At 46.5% G+C, this 17,163-nt stretch overlaps 1 non-coding gene across 1 annotated transcript; it reads right to left on the bottom strand.

Moving 5' to 3' along the window:
• Window positions 1-16,382: 16,382 nt before the first annotated feature.
• On the bottom strand, window positions 16,383-16,455 carry TRNAS-AGA (transfer RNA serine (anticodon AGA)). Its single transcript has one exon. It is a non-coding gene; the product is annotated as a tRNA-Ser (tRNA).
• Between the last annotated feature and the right edge of the window lie 708 nt (window positions 16,456-17,163).

The raw sequence follows: 17,163 nt of genomic DNA, 5'->3' as shown, positions 1-17,163 counted from the left end.
TTTGGGATCAGAAAGCTTGAACACCATGGTGGCCCTGTGGCCAGGGGTTGGTGGAAATTGAAGTGGGAGCTCTTCCCCAACCACCATGCCCCACTGTGGTCCCCTCTGCCTCCATGTGACCTCTTCTCCCTTGTCTCTATGGAAAGCCCTCCAGCTGCTGTTCACCATGGGGCATCCATCCCTCCCCTGCCCCCAAGGCAAAGGCATTTGGTTACCCCTTGAGGCCTCCCTCAGGACTTTACACTAGGGTGGATGACATCCATGCTCCGTGGGCATCTCTCTGCAAAATGGGACCCTCTCCCATCACGGCCACCACAGACATTGGGGATATGGGTAGATTTCTTTGGGATACACATAATTACACATAAGAGAGCCATTGGTCCAAAAATGTATGTGCATGCACAACCACGCAAATATTTCTGGAATGTTCCAGGAATTGTTGCAAACAAGATTACAAAGCAAAACTTCATGGAGCTGCTCCCTTTCACTCAGACATTCATTAAGGAATGTTCTGGCAGAGGGAGAGCAAGAAAAGGAGCATTTGCTAGACTCTGCAGATGGAGGTAAATGAGGACCAGCAAGGAGAAGGTCACACAGCAGTTCACTAGCCAAACCACAGCAGAAGCCAAAGAGCCTTCCTGCCAGTCACAGCTCTGTCCAGTCCATTTATCTGCTCCTGTGTTCATTCATTCAACAAACACATATAAACACCTATTGGGTGCATGCTGTGTGCTGGGCCCTACAGAGGTTATAGTCAATAATACATGAATCTAGCCCTTCATGGTCTAGGAGCTACAGCATGGCAGTAGGTGACCACAGAAGCAGACGCACCCAGGGCTCAGGGCTGAGCCCCATGCTGAGCACTGTCTGGCTCTGTACTTCACCCCAGCTCTACTCCTCTGGCCCCCCATTCCACATCTACCTTCCACCTGGCCAAGAATAAGATACTTTCTTTGTTTATTAAAATCTCAGCAGCAAGTTAACACCAGAGTTTAGTGACCTCTTCTACCCACACTCCATCTTCTTGGCTTCTCTACCTAAAATTGCTCCAGACCAGGTTCTCACACCCAGGTCACAGGACTGCTGAGTTTCACTCAGCAGGCACAAGCCATGATGGTTCATCATATTCCTGGTTGGAATCATAGCTGCCTGCAGGTGAGACTTTAGGGTTGTTGAGAAGGCCTATCAAAATAAGCTGTGGAACTTTGGCTTCTGTCTGCTGGGATGCTCTTCTGAGAACAGTATTCCTGCCCCCCTATCCTTTGGGAAAACTCCAGACCACCTCCCTGTGGTCCAGTGGATCTGTGGATCACAGGGTGCCTACTGCATTCATTAGAAATGCATTCAACTGCAATTAACAGACAGCCCAAGAGACAGTAGCTTAAAAAAAATAGAAACAGGGGTTTATGTGATTAAGACAACCAGAAGTCTGGGTGCAGGTGGTGGGGTGGTCCGTGACTCGGTGGTGCCCTCAGTAAGGCTGGTTCCTCCTCTCTTCCTTCTCTGCCATCCTTAGCATCCTGGCTTTGGTCCTCATGCCTATGACCTCAGGTGCCAGAGGGAGCTACACTGCCAAGTCTCACATCCATGTTACCAGCAGTAAGAAGTAGGGAGAGAGACTTCCTGGTATGCCTTGTATGCCTTTCCCAGGCTTCCTCAGGGACTTTCTGCTGGCATCTTATTGACCAGGAGAGTGTCACATGGTCACCATTGCCTATAAGGGAGGCCAGGAGATGGTGCATCTTTCTTTCAATCCTCTATACAAGAGGACAAGGCCAAGGAGTTGGGATGGTGTGGAGTAAGACCATCGACGGTCCTAGCCACCCCTCCCCTCTTGGCTGGATCAATCATGGCTCCACATCCTCGGAGACACAGTCATTGGTCTAAGGGAGGGCACATGCCCCAGGCCAGGGGAGCAGTCCTTGGCCTTATGAAGACTGGAGGTGACAGAGTAGTCCTTTCTCCTCTTAGATTACAAACTAGGCCTAGTACACCAGTCAGGGCAAAGTTAATATAGAATCCCATCCAGCTGGTTTAAGCAGAAAAGATTTATTATAGGTGATAAACTTTGACCTGGCCACTTGGCCCACTGACACTGACAACCGAAAGGGTGACATAATCCAATTCAGGCATGTCACAGGGCACTGGTGTCATATTTCCCGGGAAGAGTCTTATGTGCTTAGGAGAGACACCTGGATACCATAATCCTGAGATGGGCACCACATGCAAACAATAGGCCACCAATAGTTCCCCAATATTTACACCCCAACAAATCCAGCCAACGCCAATCAGAGATTTTGCTTTTCTGCTATGGGACAGAGGGGGAATTTGCAGTCTTGTTTCTTTTTTTAATTGAGGCATAGTTGACATGTAACATTATATTAATTTCAGGTGTATAACATAATAATTCAATATTTGTATACACTGCAAAATGATCACCACAGTAAGTCTCATTACCAACTGTCACATACAAAGTTACAAGATTCTTGTGTGTGTGTGATGAGAACTTTTAAGATTTACTCGCTTAGCAACTCTTCAATACGCAATACAGTATCATTAACTATAGTCACCATGCTGTACTTTACAGCAGTCTTTTGATTTTAAAAGACCTATTCCATTTCGCCTCCTCAAACTTCACCTAGACAGCCTTCCTAGACCCTGTCTTGGATCAGGTTTTCTGCTTGGCAGTCAAATTTTTTGCTCAGCACTCTAGTTTGGGTCTCTGTTGGGCTTTATTTTTTAATTTAACCTTGGCTGTTAAATGGCCTATTTATCACTGGGAAAGCTGAAAAGACTCTAGGTTGAGCTCTCAGGACTCTCAGGAGAGACACACCCACAGGGCCAGGTCACTAAGTAGAGTGCCACCTCTCCTATGATCAGGAAGTAGCCCTTTTCATGAAGGCTGCCATGAAAAAGAAGCCACTCCCCTCAAACCAGATACATTCACTTGCCAGCAGAAAACAGCAGAAGCATGGGCTCCACCTCCAATCTGCCTTTCAAATCTTGGGCAAATGCATCTAACGTGCAGAATCTCATCCTGATTGGTAGATGCAAGAGTCTGGGAAATGTAGTTTTCAGCCCTCTAGCCTCTGCAGTACAGGACAGCCCACTAGAAGGAGGGTGGGGTAGATGGGGTGTGCGTGTCTACCACATACTGCCAGCAGGGGCTGTCAGTCAGCGATTATTCCCCTTCTCTGCCACGCGGAGGATCTGCCTACAATAGGGGACAGGGAGGCCACTGCGCAAAGGGAAGCAGAGGCAGACCTACCTGCCTGTTTGAGCCCAGCTGTGCTCCCTGAGGGCTGATGCCTGTAGTTCTTCCTCCAAATCAGGGAGCCTCCTCAGCTTTCTTCCCACCAGTGTGAGCCTGTAATTTCCCCCTTTGCCTTTGGGCTGACTTAGGTTAACTTACAACAGAAAAAATTGGGGCTAACATTGTCTCTTTACCCCAAATTAACTCCTTCCTTGCTCCTTGCGGGCTGAAATACCTTTTACAGCAACAGCCACTTTCATAGGAAAGCTCAGTTTTGGAAGGCAGACATCTCCAAGAGAGAGAGTATGATGACGTAGTCACACTAAAGTGTAAATGACTGACAATGGAACTTCTTCCAAGATCAGGTTCTGATAGAGCAGAGGGAGGGGAAGGAAAAGCCTTGGCTCCTGGCTGATGGCAATGGGAGCCCTGCCAATCAGACAAAGGCCACAGAAAAGGCTATTCAAGGGTATCGTGGATCAACTTTGCCCACTCTGTCTTCAGAGAACTAAAGCTGAATAGAAGCCCTAACACTCTTTGCCTTAAAAAATAAATTTCCAGCCATCCACTATTACATTTCTAACAAATGCTCAGTCTCCTGTGTTGACTTAATGTTTATGTGACAGGGCTCTGCCAGCCTGGCTTCTAATTCTATTAACCAAACACCCCAACATTCACAGGAGCCTCTCAATCTGTCTCCATCTTCCATGTTCGAACTTCCCCAGATTCTCTTCTGAGCATCCAGAGCTTGAGGCAAGAGGGCAGGAAGGAGATTTTTCCTGGCTAGAGAGACAGAGAGCATCTCTGTTCCAAAAACTTGGAAGGTCTGCCCCTCCCCAGCCCACCTATCTCATCCCACTCTCCCTAACAGGGAATTTTCCTTTTCATTGGTTAAAAATCAAAATAATAAAAAGAGGGGAAATTATTTTTCTGGCAAGTTTATTCATCCTAAACAAGGTAACGAAACAATGCAATGTACTGGAGGCAGAATCAAGCGTTTTGGCCTGGAGAAGTTTTAGGGTGCTGCCTTCTCCTGGATGTTCCAGTTCCCCTCAACTACTTTTCCTAAAGGCACTGGGGCCCCCCTCAGACCTCCCACAGCCTCCCATCCTCTCTGCACTGGGAATGTGGGGTCTGCACGCAGACTCCAGTTGGGTTCACACCCACTGCTCCATCATTGATGCGCTGTAGGAACTTCACTCCTGCTGCAGAAACTCTAGAGAGATTTGCCATCAATCCCAGTGCCCCCTTAGTGGTGAAATAAGCCATCTGACCACAGAAGGAGCAAACCAAACATCACTGTCATTCCACCTCCTGCTCCAGCTTACCCACTGCACAACACGGAAGCCACTTAGAGCCACACAGGCAAGCAGCCTGTGGACGAGGCCAGATTCCAGTCTGGGTCAGCCACCTCTCTCCTGGGAGATCCAAGAAATCCCCCCAAACTACAAATGCCCACACAGGCCACCTTTAGCCATGGTTTAGGCTGACCCTCCCATGTTACAGCACTGGCTGGAGAGGAAAACTTAGCCAGGCTTCCTGGTTGTACCTGGGGAAAGCCTGGACAGAGTACTGCTGCTCTTCCGGCAGACAGCCTCTGCTTTTCTACCCCATCACGCCATAGCCAGGGAGAAGATGGCCTTGACCTCAACCCCCAAGGGGAAGCTCCCCTCCACTGCTTACAAGTTCAGTATCTCCTAACATTTTCCTCTCCATTACTCACTTCAAAGCCTTCAAGGTCTAACCCCAGGTGATCCTGGCCCACCTGTAGAGTCCCCCAGACAATTGCCTGGAGAGTCGTCCAGATCCACATTAGACTTTGTATGAACAAGAAATACACCTCTGAAACGTTCAGCCACTGAGGTGGGGATTGTTTATTACTGCAGCTTAGCCTTGCTTATCCTGACTGGTACACACTTGTTCATCTCCTGACCTACAGTTGTTCTCATCATGGTTCCTGAATGTGTACGGTCCCCACCTGCTCCCAAAGCTCATGATCTTTCCCAAGAACAAGGGCCACATCTTCCCCCTTTTACCATTTACTTGAACAAGTCCAGCCTTGTTGGGGATTGCTTTTCTCACCCAGAAAGTGGAGTTTAAAATGTTAGCCCAAAAGGAAACTATAAACAAAACAAAAGGAAATGATAAACAAAACAAAAAGAATGGGAGAAAATATTTGCAAACGATGTGACTGACAAGGATTTAATTTCTGGAATATACAAACAGCTCATACAACTCAATAACAACAACAAAAAATAAACAACCCAATTAAAAACTAGGCAGAAGACCTAAACAAACATTTCTCCAGTGAAGACATACAAATGGCCAATAGGCACATGAAAAAAAAGCTCAATATTGCTAACTATTAGAGAAATGCAAATCAAAACTACAATGAGGTATCACCTCACACCAGTCACAATGGCCATCATTCAAAAGTCCACAAACAGTAAATGCTGGAGAGGGTGGTGATAAAAGGGAACCCTCCTACACTGTTGGGAATGTAGTTTGGTGCAGCCATTATGGAAAACAGTATGGAGATTCCTTAAAAAACTAAAAATAGACTTCCATATGATCCAGCAATCCCAATTCTAGGCATATGTCTGGAGGAAACTCTAATTTGAAAAGATACATGCACCCCAGTGTTCCTAGGAGCACTATATACAATAGCCAAGACATGGAAATAAATGTTCATTGACAGATGATTGGATAAAGAAGATGTGGTATATAATATAATGGAATACTACTCAGCCATAAAAAAGAATAAAATAATGCCATTTGCAGCAACATGGATAGACGTGGAGATTGTCACACTAGTGAAGCCAGAAATAGGAAGAAAAATACCACTTGATATTACTTTTTTTCTTTTTCTTTTTTTCTCTTACCAGATTTTGTGAGAATCCTGTATTTCCAAGTGAGAGACACTCTGCCAGAGTTCAGTAGGTGTTCTGTGCGATTCAGTGGGTTTGTAGTTGTAATTCTTGGTGTATTTGTGGGAGAGGGCGAGCTGTGATTCTCTCTACTCTGCCATCTTGGCTAGAAGTCCCACTTGATATCACTTATATGTGGGATCTAAAAAAAGTGAGACAAATGAACTTATTTACAAAACAGAAACAGACTCACAGACATAGAAAATAAAGTGGTGGTTACCAGACAGGAAAAATTGGGAGTTCAGGATTTGTAGATACTAACTACAATATATAAAATTGCAAGGTTCTACTGTATAGCACAGGGAACTATATTCAATACCTTGTAATAGCCTATAATGAAAAAGAATATGAAAAGGAATATAAACATATATAGGTATAACTGAATCACAATGCTGTAAATACTAGAAATTAACACAACATTGCAAACTCACTATATTTCAATTTTTTTTAATTTAAAAAATAAAACATAAAAAAACAAAATGTTAGCCCATATCTCGCAGGGTTTTTGTGAGAATAAAAAGAGATAAAGTTTGAAACAGCACAATTGTTAAGGTATAAAATCTCTTTACTTCACCTTTCTCCATCATCATCCCCCAACTCCCTCTGCCCCAGTGCCCGTGTCACGGCCAGGCCCTCACCAGTGCTTACTTCTGCTCACTGAGAATGAAGTGACCAGCACACCACCTAAGGCATTCAAGAAAACCCACAACTCCCAGGCAAGTCAGCAGCTGCCTAGGATTGAGATTTCAGCCGTCTCTGCCCACATTTCACCAGTTGTACCACTTAAAGAAAAAATGTTTCTCCACCAGCTTCTTGGTGTTGAAAATTGGCAAGACCACTTGCTGTGTAAGATCTCTGAAACAAGCATGAGGCTCAGGCCCAGGCACCTTTTGTCAGGGGTCCCCAAGACCACCCTCGGGTTCAAAGATTCACTAGAAGGGCTCACAGAAATCAGACAAGCTATTATACTCACAGTTGTGGGTTATTACAGTAAAGGATACAGATTAATATCAGCAAAGGAAAAGAGCACATAGAACAGAATCCAGGAGAAACCAGGCGCAACCACCCAGGGATCTGCTCCTAGCAGAACCACATGGACAGGACTTAATTCTCCCAGTAATGACGTGTGACAACATGTACAAAGTATTGCTGACAAGGGAAGCTCACCTGAGACTTGGTGTCTAGGGTTTTCATTGAGGGGTCAGTCACATAGGCAGGGAACACCCACAGAATGACCCTGGTACTCAGTCTTTAGTCCCTCTAGAGAGCAAACAGACACGGCATTGCCCAGGCCCAGGTGATCACCATGCATCACGTTGTTAGCATCAACTACAGAGCATGGCTCAAGCTCTCAGGTGTACAAAGACCCCGCTACCAGGCAGGATCTTACAAGGGCTCAGAGGTGATCTCCCAAGAGCATCTCAAGGGCCAGGCCTTTGGAGTGTGCAGGATGTGGCCGCTGAGTCGACCCTCTCCCGCACACACCAGCACCCGGGCATTGTTCTTCATGGGGAGGTAGCCTCTGCCTCCCTGCATCATGCCGACAGAGGCCAGTGGCCCAAGGAGGCTGGACGAGCAGTGGAAGCCACAGCTGGGTTCAGCTCTGTGCCCCCTCCCAGCAGAACCGGCACCAGATCCCAGCCCCAAAGACCCTGCTCCCCTAACAGGGACCTAAGAGGCTAATGTGTTCTCTCTGGTGGCCATGAAAACTGTCCTGCTGAGGCCATCAGTGGTGACACTTCCCTTCTACTTCCTGAACCTCCATGCGAGTGGAAGGGGTCATGATGCATCCCGCTCTCACCACCCCTAGTGACGTCACTCCACTTTAATCACTTTCACACGTGGCCCATCTTCAGCTCTTCTGGAAGCCGGGGGTTCTCTCTCTACCAATGTTACTTTCCCTAACAGTGTCCCCAAGAGCAGGCCCGGCTGTCTCTTTTTCCTATAGCCCTTTTACTCAAGGAGCCAGTAACAATCCAGGTCAAAGTGCAATCCTATAGCACTATAGTGTCATACCCAAAAGTACCTCTCCCCACAGAATTCCAAGGTCCAAAGCAAGTGCCTCAAGTCTTTGCAACCCCAAAGAAACTTTGGGGAGTTTCTTCTCTACTTTGTAAACTCCCTGGTGGATAAAGGGGTGGTCTCTTTCTTTCATCTTGGGGTTGTGTTCCTCCCACTCCAAAGGCCATAGGGAACCCTGATTCCTGTACAAAGATATGCCAATTCTGCCTGGGCCTGTGGAGCTGCCAGGCAAGCAAACGAGCCCCCCACAGAGATGCAAGTAAAACAGAGTCATAATAACTCATGCCCAGAAGATGACATATGTGAAAAAATTGTCTACTGTTGAAGGTCTTATGAATAAAAATGAGGATTACTATTCTTTTGCTGACAGAAACTTTCCTCCACAATATGACTTGAAGAGTAACTAACCAGGGAGAAGGGAGATATTGTGATTTCCACTTATACTACCATGCAAATAAATGGCTGATAACACAATGCTTGCAAAGGGCTATGTATGGCAAAGTTAAAGGCAGAAATAGCAGGCTTTACAGGGGGAGGACACAGGTAAGTAGTAGAGCATGTGCTTAGCATGCACAAGGTCCCAGGTTCAATCCCTAGTACTTCCATTAAAATAAATAAATAATAAGTAAATAAAAACCTAATTACTTCCCTCACCCCAAAAATCAAGAGAAAAAAAAATAGCAGGCTGTACTGGTACCACGGGAGTGGTGGGGGGAAAGGCTGCTAGTGGAGAAGGTGGAGGCACAAAGACCTTGCGAGAAGCTCAGAAGCCCAGCCTCAAAGAGACAGGAGCCTCACTCCACAAGTCACCTAGACAGGGCTTCTGGAGGGGCAGGCCCACAGCCAGGGTTGGGGATAGACTTTGAAGCCAGACCACGATCATGGGCAGTCACACCATGGATTCAGTCTCCAGAACCGCATGCACAATCTGTGTTTCCCAAGCCCCTCTGCCCCGCTGGCTTGTGGCCCTGTCTCCTCTGATGGTGACACCAGTGAGGCCAGGCCTGGCAGACAGTGCTCCCTGGCAGCCCTCAGCTGCCACAGTACGGTCTCATCTCCCTCCTCCTCAGAGGCCTGTCCATTCAGGTGACACCTGCTCTCAGCTTTTACACTCTGGGAAGAGCACTGAGAAGGATATGGTCTGTGGCCTCGGGGAAGGCAGGGCTGGGGAACATGAGAGGGCAGAAGGGCCAAGATAGGCAGTGCTGGCTGGCCTTGGTTGGGCCCCACCTGTCCCAGCACACACTGCATCCTAGGACAGGTCTGTTGAGGCCACACCTGTTCAGACTCCTCTCAAACCAAGGAAGGGAACAGTGTCCTGAGGTGACACTTGAGTCACCCAGACTTAGGGGAAGGCAGCTCTTCCTTCGGCCCCTACTACAGACCCTCAGTCATGCCTGAGCCTGCTCCACTTTAATCCACTGTAATCCAGATGCTTTCCCAGTCAATGCTCTGAGTAAACAACATCATAAAAATCAAATTTCGGTATCAACTGGGTTGATTTTTATTTTTTATCTATTTATTTGCTTTTTCATTTTTAATACTTTTTGGGGGCTTATAGGTTTATTTATTTATTTTAATTTTTTAAGGGAGGTACTGGGGATTGATCCCAGGACCTCGTGCATGCCAAGCATGTGCTCTACCACTGAGCTATACCCTCCCCACTGAGCTGACTTTTAGAGTGTGGTATGTTTTCCTATTCAGACTGATCTAGATGAAGGTGCCATTAAGGAAATTCCTTAACCTCTCTAAGCACCAGTTTCAACATCTTGAAATGGGAAAACAAACCTATGTTACTGCATTGGTGTGAGGATTCACTGAAATGATGTTATAAATTGTCAGATGCAGCATTTAAGCACAGGTATTCAATGAATATCAGTCCCCTGCTTACTTCATCAATCCACACATTTTACTTACCCTGTGTCAACCTGATTATCGGTGGCCATTCATCCAACCATTCATCCATTTATCCATCCATCTACTGATCCACCCATCTACCTGACCATCCATCATTCACTCATCCATCTATTTACCCATGTATCTATATTACATCATTTGTTGCTCACCTTCTATGTATAAGCCACTGCAAATTGTCCACAGAAGTAGATATAGGAGCATACAATCTAGAAGCAAAAATTAAATATTAAAGTCAGGATATTAATAACTTGGCAGAAAGTGAAATGTATCATAAGGGAGGTACAGAGACTGTATTGGGAGATCAAACTCTCCCAGGCTTCTCATCAAGCTCCAATAGAAGGCAATTGCCCAGATTATATCTGATTTGAGAAAACATTTCTCATTCTCTAATCTAGACCATGAGGACAATTTTTTCCTTCTGCACAAGGAAGAAGCCTCAGATTCTAATTATCCTAATCTGGACCATGGTTTCGTCTCGGCTTTCATTTTTACCATGTTCAGCTCTCAGTTGCTCCACTGAGGACAATGTACAGAGTCCAGTTCCTTCCAAGATTTTAATTGGACTGTCCATGAGAGATTTTGAAACCAACAAAATGAGCTAAATGAGGAGATGATGGACACATTAAAGAAGATGCCTTAGGGCAGGCAGTCCCTACACAATAGTTTGTTGAGAGTCGATTGAGGGCTTTGCGGGACCAGCAGCTAACCTCCACCCCTTAAAGATCTCTCCCTACCCTCTGAATCCTGCCCACACTTAGGTCAACCCCTGGAAGAATTAGGGGAATACAATTTCCCTGTGAAAGTTCATGACAAACAGCATGGAGCTGCATTTCTGTCAACGAAAGAAGAAAATCTCAAAATTTCGTTGTCACAGTGAGAAACAAGGACCCATTGACATGATGAATGAAATACCCTGTAATCTCTGCAGGCCACTACCCACACTTGCAGGAGGAGTTTGTCTGCAAGATTCCCACAAAGACACTGCTGAGAAAATGCAGCCGATGTGGCCAGTGGGGCTGTTTGGTGCTGCAGATTTAGAGACAGAAGACCTAGCCCTGCCACTCACCAGCAGTGTGAGTTCCGGCAAGGCCCTTCAACTCCCTGAATCTCCATTTACTAGCAGGTAAGTGGGGAAAGCATGCGTGCCTCGCCTACATTAGCTGGCTGGCTTGACTATGACGGTGCTCTCTCCGTGAGCCAGTTCACTGGGGCAGGAGGCATGGGGATCAGTCCTTTCATCCCTCATGAGCTCAGTGACCTCTGGCAAGTAACGTCTCTTTCCTGGGTGTGCATTTCCTTGTCTGTGTAGATCACAGGTATGTGTGCGGGTTAAATGAGATCTCCATGTGCAGAGCGTGGGGCAAACCAGATGCTTATTGGTTGGTTTTTGTGCCCCCTCCTCATCCTCGCAGGCCACACTCAGCAGAGTTCCCCTCAGCCTAGGACAGGAGGCACAGGATCTCCAAGCTGAGGCCAACCGAATACTGCTTGGTGTCTCCCTCCTTGACTAACACCAATGAGGCCTTAGGCTGACTTCCACTTGGAAATCAAGCCAGGCTCAGTAGCTCGTGGCTGCTTGAAAATGACTTTCCAAAACCCTCCTTTCACTATACCACCAGCTACCAATTCACGCTCCGATTCAGCATTCCTTTGCCAGACTTTAGAATCATTGTCCCAACTCTGGCCTTTGTGATGTGTGGAAACGTGCCCTTTCCTCAGCCCAAGATCCATTCTTCACGTCCTGGGATCATGTACTGCTCCCCAGTTCCTCAAGGAAACTCCTTCCCCATTCCTCATGGTTCTGGTGGGCTGCCTGATGGCCTTTGCCTTGGGCCAAGGTGACTGGACTCTTTCCAGGGACTTGACAGGATGTGGACCCTGAAGACAGAGGCCCTCTTTTCTCCGGATTGAGAGTTGTAACGATTTGACCCCGTTGCTGTCTGTTGGGGGCCCTGTCCTCCCCGTCACACAAATGAACCCAAGTTCGAGGCCAACACTCAGCCTGAGATGAGAGAGGGAGGGAAGCAGGGAGGAAGGCCAGCTGGCACTGCTTCAGTTTCTGGACATGGCTGGGCCTGAGATCAGCTGCCTGGACCCCAGATGGCTCTTTTTGTGTAAGTTAGTCTAGGTTGGCTTTCTCTCACCTGAAAGCAAACAAGTTCTGAATATCAGTAGACAGGTACGTTAGATAAATTCTATTAGTATCCTCATTTTACAGATGTGGTTAAGGTTCCAAGGTCCAGAGGCAGAGCAAAGATTTCTGCATGGATGTATTTCATTCTAAATGAGTGCCCAGTGTGGCCACATGCAGGATGCTGTACAAACAGAACAGCAGGGAAAGGATTGTTCTTCTCTTAGAAGTAACGGTCTAGGAAAAAGGTGCAGCCACATGCTACTGATATTAACCCCACTTAACTCACATCCATGTATGCAAAGCCATATTTATGGTCTGCACAATGCTGCAAAACAACTCACATCGGAGTTGCCTTAAATAGTGGATGTCTGAATAACTCACAGAAGCATGAGTCTCATATGTCTCTTTTGAGGCCCATTAGGAGTTGGTTGTCATGGGTTTCCATTCTGGCTCAGAATGAAATCAGCGCATGAATCATCCAGGGACCCTTTGGTCGCAAGCAATAGAGACTGCAGTCAAAGTAACTTAGTCAAAAGGGAATTGGGTGGCTTGAGGACTCAGAGCCCAAGGGTGAATCTGGCCTCAGAAACCCCAGGGACTCCAGCAACGTGGTCAGCTCGCTCTTACATCTTTCCCCCACCAACATCTAAGAGCTCTCCTCTCTCTGGATGTTGACTCAATTTTTCCTGCTGCTGCTGGGCCCCCTGTGATGGCTGGGTTGGGTGGGGGAAGATGAAGGGAGATGAGAGGCAGACCCACAGACAGTTCTGGGCAAGCAACATCTCAATCTAACAATCTTGGAGGAAGTAGAACTTTTCGTTTCCAAAATCTGTATAAACTCTTGTGGTAAGCTTGGCTCATGGGCCCACCTCTGTGGCCAGGATAGTGGGCCCTGGGACTGACAGCCCCTTCAAAACTGCATAGAGGGGCTTTACCAAGTGGAGTGGAGAGGGGATGGTGAACAGGCAAAACATCAGCTATCACTTCACTGTCAAAGTCGATTAGAGTTTGCTGAAGGCTCAGTGGAGGATGTCCAGCCCAGCCTCCCCCAGACACCCTGGGCTGGGAGCCCACAGGTGCTTACCATCTCTAGTGATTCCACTTCAGACCACCTGTGTCACCTTGGGTTCTTGGTTTGCTCATATCAAAATCAAGTGTTTGAACTCAATGGAGTTGTCTGAAGGCCCTCCCAGCTCTGACCAATCCAAGGAGTGTCATAGCTACATGAGACCCAAACTGTGTAGGAGCTAGGGCTAAAGTAATGAAAGTGGGGGCTGCCCAAAGGCAGGGGAGAAGGCAGAAGCCAGGAAAAGATGAGGCCAGCCCTAGCGGAGCAAAGATCAGGAAACACCGGGCCTGGCATCACTGGAAGATCAAAATTGCTTGTGGGTGAGGAAGGACTAGCACTAGACTATTCAAAGTGGTAAAGGGGCTCCAGGAACTCTGTCATTAGGCTGCCTGGACTACTGGGGAGAATTTGGGGCCAGGACGGCCAGGATCTGGAAGCTCCAGGAAGGAACCAGAGAGGATAAAAGCTCCATATGGAAAGGAAGGAACTCAGCTTCAGACCAAGGAGGTTTGGGCCACTTCTTACTTGGCTGTTGTGCTGCCAGGACCCAGGTGGGAAGCCCAAGAGAACATCTTCAAGCTAATAAGAGGCCAAGTCCCCAGGGCCCCCAGGGGATGGTGCCCTCTCTGCACTGTCACCGAGACCTCTAGTGTCCCCAGAGTCTGGAAAGGAATCACCATGGGTGGGACTGGCTCCCCGGGGAGACTGTGATGCTTCCACAAGCTCACCAAGTGTCCCTCACCAGGTCGCCAGGTCAATGGACTTGCTCATCAGCCCCTGAGAAACTCGGAGGAATGGCTGCCTTTGAAACCGGTGAAGCCAGTTGAGAACAAAAAGGAGTTGATTTCACACAAGGTGGACCCAAGAGACAGGCATGGATTGATTCCAAGGGACCTGAGAGACAATGTCATTAAAAGAGCCACAAAAATCTACTGAGAAAAGACAGAAGAAAACAGAGATGGCCTCAAAAGACCCTAGGAGATGACCCTGGGGCCTCCATCAGCAAGACTGTGGGAAGGAAGGAGTCTGGCCAATGACTGTGAGTCCTGCCCCAGCCACCCTTCCCCTGGAGCCAGCCCTCCAAGTGAGTTGTCCCTGAAGCACTGTCTCCTCCCCAAAGGGAAGACGGCACTTCCAAGGTTGCCCTTTAGAAATATGACACAACGCCTAGAAAAATCAAACTGTTGTTTTTTCCAGCTCATTTATTTCCTGGCTTGTCAGTTCCCACACCCAGGGAAAAACTGGTGGGAGAGTGAGGGAGAGAAAAGGATCGCCTCAATAAGTATCATGGTCTTCTGAAAGTCTGCAAACAAGGTGCAAGCACAGAAATTACCAGTTAGATATGGTGATCAAAACTCAGTTCAGGTTCACTACTTCCAGCTAAGTTAATCAATCCCAAGAGGAGGGGAGGGGAGAAACAATTTCTGCATACATAAAAATGTATCATCCATGTCTTTTTTACTTAATGACCCTGTGTGAAGAGGCTCTGCCTGGAAATCAGTGTCTGATTAAGAAGCTCTGTGGTCGGAGGAGGTGCCCGAGGGTCAGGAGGCCCAATCTACAGGATGGCTCTGCCACCAACCAGCCATGGGTCCCAGGGCATGTCACCTGCCCTCAGCATCCTGCCTTCAACTGACTCTACTCTCTGTGGAGGGTCATCTTGTTCCACCCCTGCCAACGTTCAGGTGCTCCGCTACCCCTTACGACAGCCCAGCGGAAGAAGCACCTGCATTGGGCCACACTGTCCCTGCTCCAAGGTGTCAGTGTCCAGGTCCCCAGGGAGCTCACAGTCTGTGCACAAGTGTTTCTTGAGAAACTACTCCCTGCCTGTTGTGCTGAGAACTGTGGGCAAGACAGATGAGGTGCTGAGTTTTTAGCTTAGTTGGATTCAGTGGAAACGGGGTCACAGAACACAGTGGGGTCCACAGAAGTTATTATTCAGGAAACAGAAGAAAAGAACAGAAGCCAAGACATGCTGAAAGGAAATAAATATTAAAGACAAGGTGGGGCATTGAAGATGGTGGGCAGAAGAGGAAATATCACCCCAGAGCACCAAACATCATCCTAGAGCACGAAAGTAAAAATCTCTCGCCATTCCCAAAACACTCTTCAAAATGAGTTTGGTGAATTGCCACTATGAGGTAGGGAAAACAGCCAAAAAGGCTCCATTTCTTTCTCAGTGTGGACACAAGATTCCGTTCTGGCCAAGATGTTAAGTGGAAGCAATGTGTACAACGTCTATGTTTCCTTAAAGCTAGGAAGAGCATGTGTGCAGGTTACTCCTTCCTGCTGCCTGAAATGCAGGTGCATTGGCTGGAGCACTAGCAGTCATCTTGGGCCATGAGGGGACCTTGAGAAGAGAACTGAGCACCGTGGAGAAACAAGCTCGAAGAATCAGGGTCCCTGACGCTCATGGAGCCACCTTACCTTTCTCCCTCCAGATTTCTTTCACAGGAAAGAAAAATAACTTCTCTCCTAATCTACTCATCTCTGATCTTTGGCAAGTCACTTAAGTTCTCTACACCCCAGCTTGCTCATTGGTAAAATGGAATAATGATGGTGTTTACCTAATAGGTTGTTGCCAGACACACAGCTATTATTGTATCTATTTAAACTATTATTTTTTAACAGCTTCATTAAGATATAAACTTACATACCATATAGTCCGCCTATTTAAGGTATACTCCTTCCACAGGAGTACAAGTTTCCACAAGAGAATTAAAAACGGTACTTCTTAACATCTGTACCACACCTCATTCAAGCTTTCTTAACTTGTGTTGCATTACCTACATCACTCATTTTGACACTAAATAATATTTATGAAGATTAAATTTATCACTTGTGTACTTCTCAGATTGCTAACTACATTTTAAGCCTTTGGAAAGGAAAAAATTTGGGGGACACACTACTGGGGTTTTGATCCCAGCTCTGCCACTTACTAGCTGTGTGCCCTGGGCAAATTATTGAATCTTTGAGCCTAGGTGTTCTCATGTGTGATGTGCAGGTGATAGAAGTACCCACCTTTCAGTATTGCTTAAGAGGAGTGGTTTTTTTTTGTAATGGAGGAACTGGGGATTGAACCCAGAACCTCATGCATTCTAAGCATGTGCTCTACCTCTGAGCTACTCCTACCTGGCAAGAGGAGTAATATTTTGAGGAGCCCAGTACAGCACCTCGCACTTTTCAGATAGTCACAAAGTATTTAATGTTGCCAAATTTTTCGTCTACTTGGTAATATTAAGGATTCAATGTGGGAAGTCATTTTCATGATAGATTTGGCTAAGCCAATGTTTAGCAATAAAACATCACATTAGAATTGATCATAAATATGAAGTCCTGATCTTTGTGTGAAGAAACAATTGATAAAAATACATCTTTCTAGGTGGGTGATGCATAATAAAATTTCAGATCAGTGGCTGAACTGAAAATACTTGCATTGTCTTAATTTGATTTAACTATACTTAACTTGATTTTCAGTGCTCTCCATTCAATATTATTCATAAAACTAAACTGACTGCTAATTATAACTGCTAAGTTCAACAAAATTCTAGGAAATAAAAGCAATAGTAATAGTGTGATAAAACAAGTTAATCACTATGGTTCGTTTACTGGTTGATTCTGAACACCGAGGAATTCATTACCATTGTTGCTTTGTTAGAAAAAGAAATGGTCCACTGACAGAATTTTCCTTCCTTCTCAATTTAACCATTTAAAGGAGTTTATAACTTCTCTTTACCTCTTTAAGGTGAAGCAAAGGCCGCAGCAGTGTGGTCTTCTATTTACCAAGTCTAGAAATAAGATCAGGATGCTCCAGTGAAGGCTGCCCAGCATCCCGTATTGT

This window comes from Camelus bactrianus, chromosome 15 (assembly GCF_048773025.1).
Source record: "Camelus bactrianus isolate YW-2024 breed Bactrian camel chromosome 15, ASM4877302v1, whole genome shotgun sequence".
Taxonomy (NCBI): Eukaryota; Metazoa; Chordata; class Mammalia; order Artiodactyla; family Camelidae; genus Camelus; species Camelus bactrianus.
This window is presented reverse-complemented; position numbering and strand designations above follow the sequence as displayed.